The sequence below is a fragment of the Eschscholzia californica genome, unplaced genomic scaffold (assembly GCF_041429995.1).
Source record: "Eschscholzia californica isolate CP2 unplaced genomic scaffold, dmEscCali1.0.p SCAF_5, whole genome shotgun sequence".
NCBI lineage: Eukaryota > Viridiplantae > Streptophyta > Magnoliopsida > Ranunculales > Papaveraceae > Eschscholzia > Eschscholzia californica.
Window position 1 is genome coordinate 30,897,731 of NW_028238472.1, and position 8,863 is coordinate 30,906,593.

At 36.2% G+C, this 8,863-nt stretch overlaps 1 long non-coding RNA gene across 2 annotated transcripts; it reads left to right on the plus strand.

The window, feature by feature from the left end:
• The first annotated feature begins 4,027 nt into the window (after positions 1 to 4,027).
• On the plus strand, positions 4,028 to 6,994 carry LOC147538563 (uncharacterized). Of its 2 annotated transcripts, XR_015226428.1 has the most exons (5): positions 4,029 to 4,316; positions 4,430 to 4,463; positions 5,140 to 5,226; positions 6,162 to 6,233; positions 6,732 to 6,994. It is a non-coding gene; the product is annotated as an uncharacterized LOC147538563 (long non-coding RNA). The 2 variants fall into 2 exon arrangements; XR_015226427.1 differs by having other exon boundaries at positions 4,028 to 4,463.
• Positions 6,995 to 8,863: the final 1,869 nt, after the last annotated feature.

An 8,863-nucleotide genomic window follows, 5' to 3' on the forward strand; every position in this document is an offset into this window, starting at 1 on the left:
CGTAGTCGGGTTATGTCTTTTGTCTAAACGGAGGAGCAGTAAGCTGGAAAAGCTCAAAGCAGACTACTGTAGCAGACTCTACACAGAAGCAGAATACCTTGCCGCTTCGGAAGCAGCTAAGGAAGGAGTTTGGATAAAGAAGTTTATCTCCGAACTTGGTGTAGTTCCTAGCATAGAGAATGGGGTTACTCTGTATTGTGACAACAATGGAGCTATCGCCCAGGCTAAGGAACCAAGAGCACACCAGAAATCCAAACATATCCTAAGGAAGTACCACGTGATTAGGGAAATCACTTAGCGAAAAGATGTGGTCATTTGCAAAGTCGATACGGACGACAATGTTGCCGATCCATTAACTAAACCACTGCCTCAACCCAAGTATGAGAGTCATAGAAGGGGCATAGGTATAAAGCGCATCGATGAATGGCTTTAAGTTGTAATTGGATTAATGAAAGGAGTTTCATGTAATCAATTAGCTACATTAAAGAAATAAATAAGTTATTTCTGTCATTAAATAATGGTTTAGTGTTTAATGACGGTCCAAAATAATGAGGAATTCCAGGTAGGTTTATCAGATACGTGATCTGGTAAATGGAACCCTACTAAGTGAACATGGAATAGATTCATTATTTAGTCCCTAGTCCAGGTCATTGCATGGACAACAATGACTCAAGAAGACTAGCATGGGAATTGACTGATAGCGCAGTTCCATGGGCTATAGGAATATGGTATTTAAGTCAATTACATGGGTGTATGATTGGGTCTACACTGGATAACCCAAAGATGGGAGTTTTTCAAGGAGTTGAAAAACGTCACAAACTCTCATAGGCAAGATTGGAGAGATTCCGTAAACATGAGTGCTCCACTCATCTTATGTAAGGAATGTCGAACTTTGGTACCGTCAAACGCCGCGCCGTAAAAGGAGGTTATAAAGGCGGCATACTGGGGGAGACAGAATAGACATGAAGTTAAGTGGGAGTACAAGACTGGATGATGTCCTCCTATTAAGTTAGGAATAAGTATCTCCGGGCCACTTGAGGATAAGCAACTGGAAAATATGTGGCCACACTCAAATGGATTAAGAGTTAATCATTTGAATTGACAGTTGTTCTCCAGATCAAGAAAGTCTGAACGGTGTGACGTATCAGATGAGATACTAAGCGACATGGGAATCGAGCATTGTACTTGTTCTAAGTACAAGTGGGAGACTGAAGGATTTATCCGTTCGGTCTGAAGGAGATGTCCTTCTGAAGGAGTGTCCTTCGACCAAGGTGGCAATGCAATCAATTTGTCAGTTAGGATAACGATGACCACACGTGAAGATCATCCAGTCAGGTCCAATTAGGGGTCGTAATGCTTTGCTAGAAGCCAACTACGATCGTCGGATCAAGGAGTTGATTCGCGGCTAACATAGACCGGATCCTACAACGGGTTACACATAAGAGTGGTAGCTTGATCGGAGAGACTTGACTAGACGGGAACAGGCTAAAGTTGGATGGGATCCAACTGGAAAGGCCGAAAGGGTCCGAATGGAGATTCGGGACAAGATAGAAGGAAGGCTAATAGGGTCGGCCATGTGATGGCCGACCAGAGTAAGTGGGTCGGCCATATAAAGCCCATGGTGGGCTGCCCTGGCCGGCCACACTTAAGGGATTATCAAAATACCCCAAAAGGGTATTTTGGTAATTATCTTTTCTGTGACCCGAAAATAGAAAACCTAATCTGAATGGGATTCTAATTAGGGTTTGTCTATATATTGGGTCAGTTGAGAACAGAAAAGGTGTGGATTTTTCTCTAGAAGAAAAATATACAACTCTCTCTCTCTCTGTCAATATACAGCTAGTGGAGAGAGAGGAATATAGAGAAAAAGCTCCCGTTCTATCAATCTAGTCAAGAAGAAGAGTTCTTCTCAACCTTCTAGTAAGTCCTAGCAGTCTGAAAGGAAGGGAGATCAAGTTTATTCACTCGGTGTCTCAAGTAGAGGAGCTACAATTGGAGCTCTCGATCTTTGCATGCGATTGGAATGGTTCGAGGGAAAAACGCGTTAAGGTGTTTATCCCTCTTCTAGTTCATTGATTAGTTTATGCATATGATCCTGGGCAATCTAGTGTTAAACATATGATGTTTGAGATTCCGCTTAGAACACTAGTTAGTGTATAGGATACACAAAACCCTACAGTGTTTCCCTCTAAGGTCTCACAAACACGGCGGGTGGTGCTTTTCCTCGTTGGCGTACCTGCTTTGAGTGCCTTTTGTATTTCCACTGAGGCCCGAACCTCCAGCCAGGGCATTAATGTTTCCTATTACTCCAGTGTTTTCCTCGGGTAGCAAATTTTAGAGTCAAAACTCTAAAGTACCTAAAAGTGTCATCTATGTAGCAAATTTTAGGTTAATAAATTTCTATTAACCTCTCTTATTTGTCCTTCTTTCCATCTCGAGCAAAAAAATAAGTATTATTCGAAAAAAATGTCTATTAATAGAGAAGCCCTAGTAGCAAATTCAATTTTCGTGGACGTGTGACGCAGTGTTAAAAAATTTAGGCTCACTGTCACCAGCGTATTGTGTTAAACCCCGACGACCTATCCCAAAATCAATCGAACCACAAAATATCTTCGCAAACAATTTACACCAGCATCCAGATTCCGGTGTGATTGAATCTCTGCAGCTTTTTTTCTTATTATTTGAGTTCTTCACATTCCATAAATCTTAATTTCCTAGAAATCATAATTTTATAATTGAAATGGATAATAAGATAGAAAAGTGAGATTTTTTTTCTCTTTCTCTTTTATGACTTTATCTTCTTCGTTTATGTCATACATTTTTATGGAGAATGTAGCATTACCCCCTCGACCCCTCACCACTAATGTGTAAGTAGGGATACCTCTTTTTTATTTGGACATTAGTGCCACCCTCTTTTTTTTGCAGGTAAAACTGTAAAAATAACCCCACTCTTATTATATTTTCCCTCTTCCTCTCACATCCCTACCGCTCAAATAACACACTAAATTCGATCTCATTGTAAAATTTTATCTAATTTGTAAATTCAATCAATAATTTCTATTCTAACATTTTGATTGTTCGTTCAGTTCACCATTTTAGTTCTTATTTGCGTTCTTTGAATCTAGACGATTTATAATTTATAGAAAGAACAATAGATATCAAAAGGTATTCTTCGAAATTAGTTAAACTTGGAAACATCAATTTTAACTTAAAACAAAAAAGAATTGTGAAATTAAAATTTTAAGATTTTTATTTGTCGATTGTTGTGGTTTATTAATTTTAAATCTTAGATATATGTTGTTGGTAAAGTAGAAAAAAATGGTTACGAGAGAAAAATATAGATATGGAAAAAATAATAGGTATAAGAAATGAAGATTCATTGGCAGAACATCAGCGATGGTAGCATCAGAACGAAGAGGATATGAGAGAATGCAAATAAGAATTAGACCTTAGTGGTGAGTGGTAATGCTAAATTCCCCATTTTTTTATTCTATTGTCTTTATAGAAAAACTAGAATACCTTATTCGCTAGTTTTTTCCTCGAACCTTTCCAATTGCTTTTGAGAAGACCAAGAGCTTCAAACGTAGCTCCTCTACTTGGGACATGAGCAATCAACTTAATCTCTCACCTTGTTGTTAGCTAGCACACTAATGGTGGTTGGAAGAAGAACACATTTCTCCTCTCTACTTGATGTGGTAGAGTAAGAAAGCTTAGAGAGAAATTCCACACCTTATTCTCTGCCCTAAGAGTGTTTATATAGAACCCTAATAAGAATTCACCTCCTTTTAGGTTTCCTAAAACACCCTTTAGAATAAGATTTAGAGAAATTGTCGAAAATAACAACTATTGATATTTTCTCAATTCCCTAAGGAGATGGCGTCCATACCCAGCCAAAATTGGCAGATTTAATGTTCTTAACATAAGGAAACGTACCTAAAAAAATCAGCCCAATCCGAGCCTAAAAGTGCCCGAATCGGTTTAGGCCCAAAACCCCGTTTTTGGGCTTTTTGTACTATCTTTGCGTAATGAGAAAATGACTATTTAGGTAGAAAAATATTTCATAATAACTAAAAATGCCCCAAACTTTTACTATTAGTTATTTTCTATCAAAATATTAGGACTAATTAGAGTCTAAGTTTAAAATAATTTGGTTAATTATTAATCAGGTCAAAATTTTAAAAATAGTTTAGAATTATTCCGATATTACCCTTCTTCTATTTTTAGCTCTATCTCTCTCTACCTTAGGCGATTGAAATAGATGGAAACAAACCCTAGGGCTCTCGATATTGATTTTGCAGCTGAGAAGATGAAATTATGTATTCCTTTCACAAATTATTCATCCTTAGTTTCAATTTCATCACCATTTTTATCTTTTATCTAATTCACCACTGCTTATCATTTCTCTCTCATTTCTTCATCAATGGCGAAGGAACCAATTTACGTTTTCGTTACTGGAGCCGCAGGTTTGTTCTCATCAAATCATTCAAATCCGACCTTTATTTCTTACAACATGATTTCGGTTAGAAGTCAAAGAAACTAATCTTAATCTAGTTAGAAATCATATAATCGATTAAATATCCGATCTGATTAGAATCAGTTCAAATGTTTCAGATCTTATGAATCAGTTTGATTTTCTTATGTTTAAATTTGCTTTTGAAGAGTTATACTGGTAATACGTTGATAAGTAAGATCTCTAGTTAATGTGATTCTGTAGTTCATAAGATCAGAGGAAAATCGAACCAAAATCACAATTACAATTTTGAAAATAGAACCAAAATCGCAGAATCTCGTTACTATGAATAAGGAAAAAAAGGCAAAATCTGAAATTTGACAGAATTAAATATCTTGATGCCATTGCGAAGGATAGTTAACAATAGGCGCTAAGCTTGATAAATTTTGAAGCATTCCTTCAAATGAATGAACATTACAGATACCATTTGAGCTGGATTTGTTATCAGTGCGGAAAGTAAAGTGGAGAAAGGTTCCATGTTTAAGTATTCAAAACTTTGAACTTGGATTGTACTCATGGGCCGAGCTTCTATGGTGCTGGACCAACTAATGGATTTTGATTTTATATCATAGACAATAAAATATTTCTTTTCCGTGGCAAATGTTTAACTGGTTCGTTTCTTTTTCAAGGTAGCAAGCCTTCTTCACGATGATGTTCTAGATGATGCTTAAGCAAGGCGTATTATTGGTTCGTTGAACTGTTCCATGGGAAATAAGGTATTTTCTATGTATCTTAGTTGGAAAAAGTACATATAATTGCGTGATTTTCCTGTTCGCAAGAGAAACTCCTGTACTCAAGCAGATGGTGGATCATGGCCTTGCTGCCTGTATCAGATATTCATGCCTCACGGGATGATGACAACCCATTGTTTGATGTGTCACAACTGGTAGAGCGCTCTGCTAAAAATTAATCCAGTAAGATAATTGTATGCTTCTGGATGACCAATAGGTGTAGTAGACATTATCTCGGTTAGTTGGTCAAGATTCCATGATCACTGTAGACAGAGTTTCATGAGAAGCCAATTGAACGTGGCTTCTGAATCTGGATATGGCCGAACTTTCCAAAAAATAAATTTGGCACGGTCGAGTGGCTAAACTTGAAAAAATGGGTCAAATCCTTGTCAAGGTCTCATTGTTGCTTGAACTTTCAGGCTTCTTATGTCATAGGGACACGGCTATTGCTCCAGCTGCCGAGGCCTTGATTTAGACATCTTCGAATTTGTATCTTTACGAATCTGGGACCTGGTTGCAAGTTTTAAGATTGTACATATTCTATGATCATGTTCTCATATGTACAGAATGTACATCACAGGGTTGTGGATGATCAAATCTCTCGTGAAATGTCTATGTTTCACTATTATGAACAGAGGGGACTGTTTAATTTTTATGGAAGAGGTTATTCATGAGGTAGTGGCGACTCGATGGATGGATAGTTCGCATAATACACATACCAAGAGCGATGTCAACCATGAAAGTGGAACAATGTCGTACCTATTTCAGTTTCATCAGTCATTGCTTATGTAATCTTGTTGCAGATATTTTAGTGTAATTTTTGTTCTGCTTTTTATTAATGTTTTATCCTTGCATTTTTTGTCTTGTTTTGTATTGAGCGTGTGAGTTGTATGCTGAACCCATTCTCCGTAATGATGCAGAAGGTTGTATTAGCTGGAGATTTTCTACTTTCTAGAGCTTGTGTAGCTCTTGCTTCATTGCAAAATGACGAGGTAGTTTACTAGATTTTGATCATATTATTCATCTTCTTTTAAGAATGTTTTCAAATCCATGAAATGGATATTATCTCGTCTAAATTTTTCTTCTTCTGAAGTCATAACTTTTTTGTTTTATTACAACTCCATGAAACTCTCTGCTTTAGTGTATCACTATTATGAAACTAGTTTTTCTTTTGGGTTCCAATGTGTATCATGATATCATCTTGTATCAGATGGATGTGGGCTAGAGTTCCCTAAGAGCTCATTATGTTCAATGAACTATTTACTCTACAAAATTGGGTATGCTCTTGTACTCATGGTCGCTAGAGGAGTGATGTTGGGGGCAGACCAGCTTGATATCCCACCAGCTGTAGAAGCCTTGCACGGGGTCAAAATGGAGCTTGTCGATGCTGCATTTCCCCTTCTTAAAGGATTTGACTTTGAATTTATAGTCAAGTACGCCAATGGTTCCAATTTATAATCTCTAAATTGGTGTTATTTTGTTCTTTGCAGACCGAGCACGAGGACCAAAGGCTACAAAATGTTGAATTAGTTAGGATGCAAGGAGTCTTCCTCAAGAGAGGAGCATTGTACCAAACCGTTTATGATGCTCTCACTAATGCTGCAAAAAGGATCACAAAAAGGACAACAAAAGTGCAAACCTGCTAGAATTTTCTCGTTTCTTCGATCTATTTTTTACTATGTATAGTTGTATTTCCTTTGTTAGCTTCAAACTGCAAAAATGGTAATCATTTGATTATAAATTTGGTTTCTCATGTTTCTTGTATATGTTGCCCTGCCTCCTATGAGGCCCCGAGTTTCCAACAGTTGGGTCCTCTGTATGTCTATTTTGTATGACTTCCAAAATTCTTCTATAGATTGTTGCAAACACATGTTTGCAGAACTTGTCTGCAAACACTTGTTTGCAAAACATATTGTTGCAAACACATGTTTGTAGAACTTATTTGCAAACACTTGTTTGTATAATACCCAACAGACCGACTGTAATAAATTGTTGATTATAAACACAATTTGCAGTTTACATTATCCAAACACATGTTTGCAGATCAGATTGTTGCAAACACGTTTGCATAACAGATTGTTGCAAACACGTTTGAAGAACAGATTGTTGCAAACACGTTTGCATAACAGATTGTTGCAAACACGTTTGAAGAACAGATTGTTGCAAACACGTTTGCATAACAGATTTTTGCAAACACGTTTGCGTAACAGATTTTTGCAAACACGTTTGCAGAAAAACGTAAATGAAAAAAATGACGTTTTTTTCTGGGATTTTTTAAAAAAAAAAAATATTCAAAGTGGATCTTGTTAGAAAGCTAATGAAAAATCATTTCTAAATATATAATTTTTATAGAAATCCGACATCTCAAACAAAAGTTATACCGATTTAAAATTTAAAGAAAAATAAAAGAATTTAGTTACACAAAATGACAAAAAAGGGTATTTAGGTATTTGCACACTTTTTGACCTGAATAATAATTTCCAAATGTTTTGTGCTTTTCTACTCATTTTCAATATTATTTTGACCTTTATAGAAATTACCTCTTGCGTAATTTCTCTTTAGGCCTATGAGATATTGATGCAGGCGCATAACACGTGGGCCCACGTCCACGCGTGCTCACGTCCTGGTCGGCCACAATAGTGGTCCTAGTTAGTTTAGGATTAGGAAATATGTTGGTATTTTTATTATTTAGGAGTTTCTATGTTTTAGTTTCTTTAATATTTAGGAATCCTAGTTTGAGTCTATCTAGGAAAGTCTATTATCCTATAAAAGGAGGTCTAGTCTATTTTGTTATTCAGATTGAAGAGAAAACCAAATCAAAGTTTATAGTTTATTAAGTTTATTCAGTTATTTTACCGTTCTTCCTTTACTTTATTTATCGTTTTTATATTTCTGCTGCGTCTACATCAAGTGGTATCAGAGCCATCAAAATTCTGGAGTTTTTTTACAAAAAAAATAAATATCTATGGATACATCTCCTCTTGAATGTTGGAAATTTTTTCCACGTTTATCTTGGGATCCTATTCGAGATACAACTCAATTTTATATTGATCGAGAAGATGAAAGAAAAATTCATCAAATTTCTAAAATTCCACTCTTCGAAGGTCAATTTCATATAAATTTCTGGATTCAACATATGGAAGATTGGTTCAGAAATCAAGACATTCTCGACAAAGATAAGGTTTTTTTGGTTGAGCAACATATGTCTGAATGAAAAATATAATGCCCTGCAATGGAGACTTATTGATCAAGGAAAATCGATCATTGATGATTGGGATACATTGAAAAGTATTTTCAGGTATGGTTTTCTTCCTCTCGATGAATGTTTGTCATGTGTAGAAACAAAAATTGAATTGAGAAGACAGTTCTCCGAAGTTACTTCTATTGAGAAGACAATAGAAGAAGATAATTGTGATTTTATTTGGGATCCAGGAGCTTTGACAGTTTCGACTCCCCATGGTCAAACAAACCTTCATTCATTATCATGGGAGAAACCTATTTCGTATTCAAATTATAGTAGTACCCCATGGTCTTCCAATAAACGATCACAACTTGATAATGCTACCACTTTTACGAGGTTTAAAGGCAAAATTTCACAAGATAACAGGTATTGGGGAGCTCA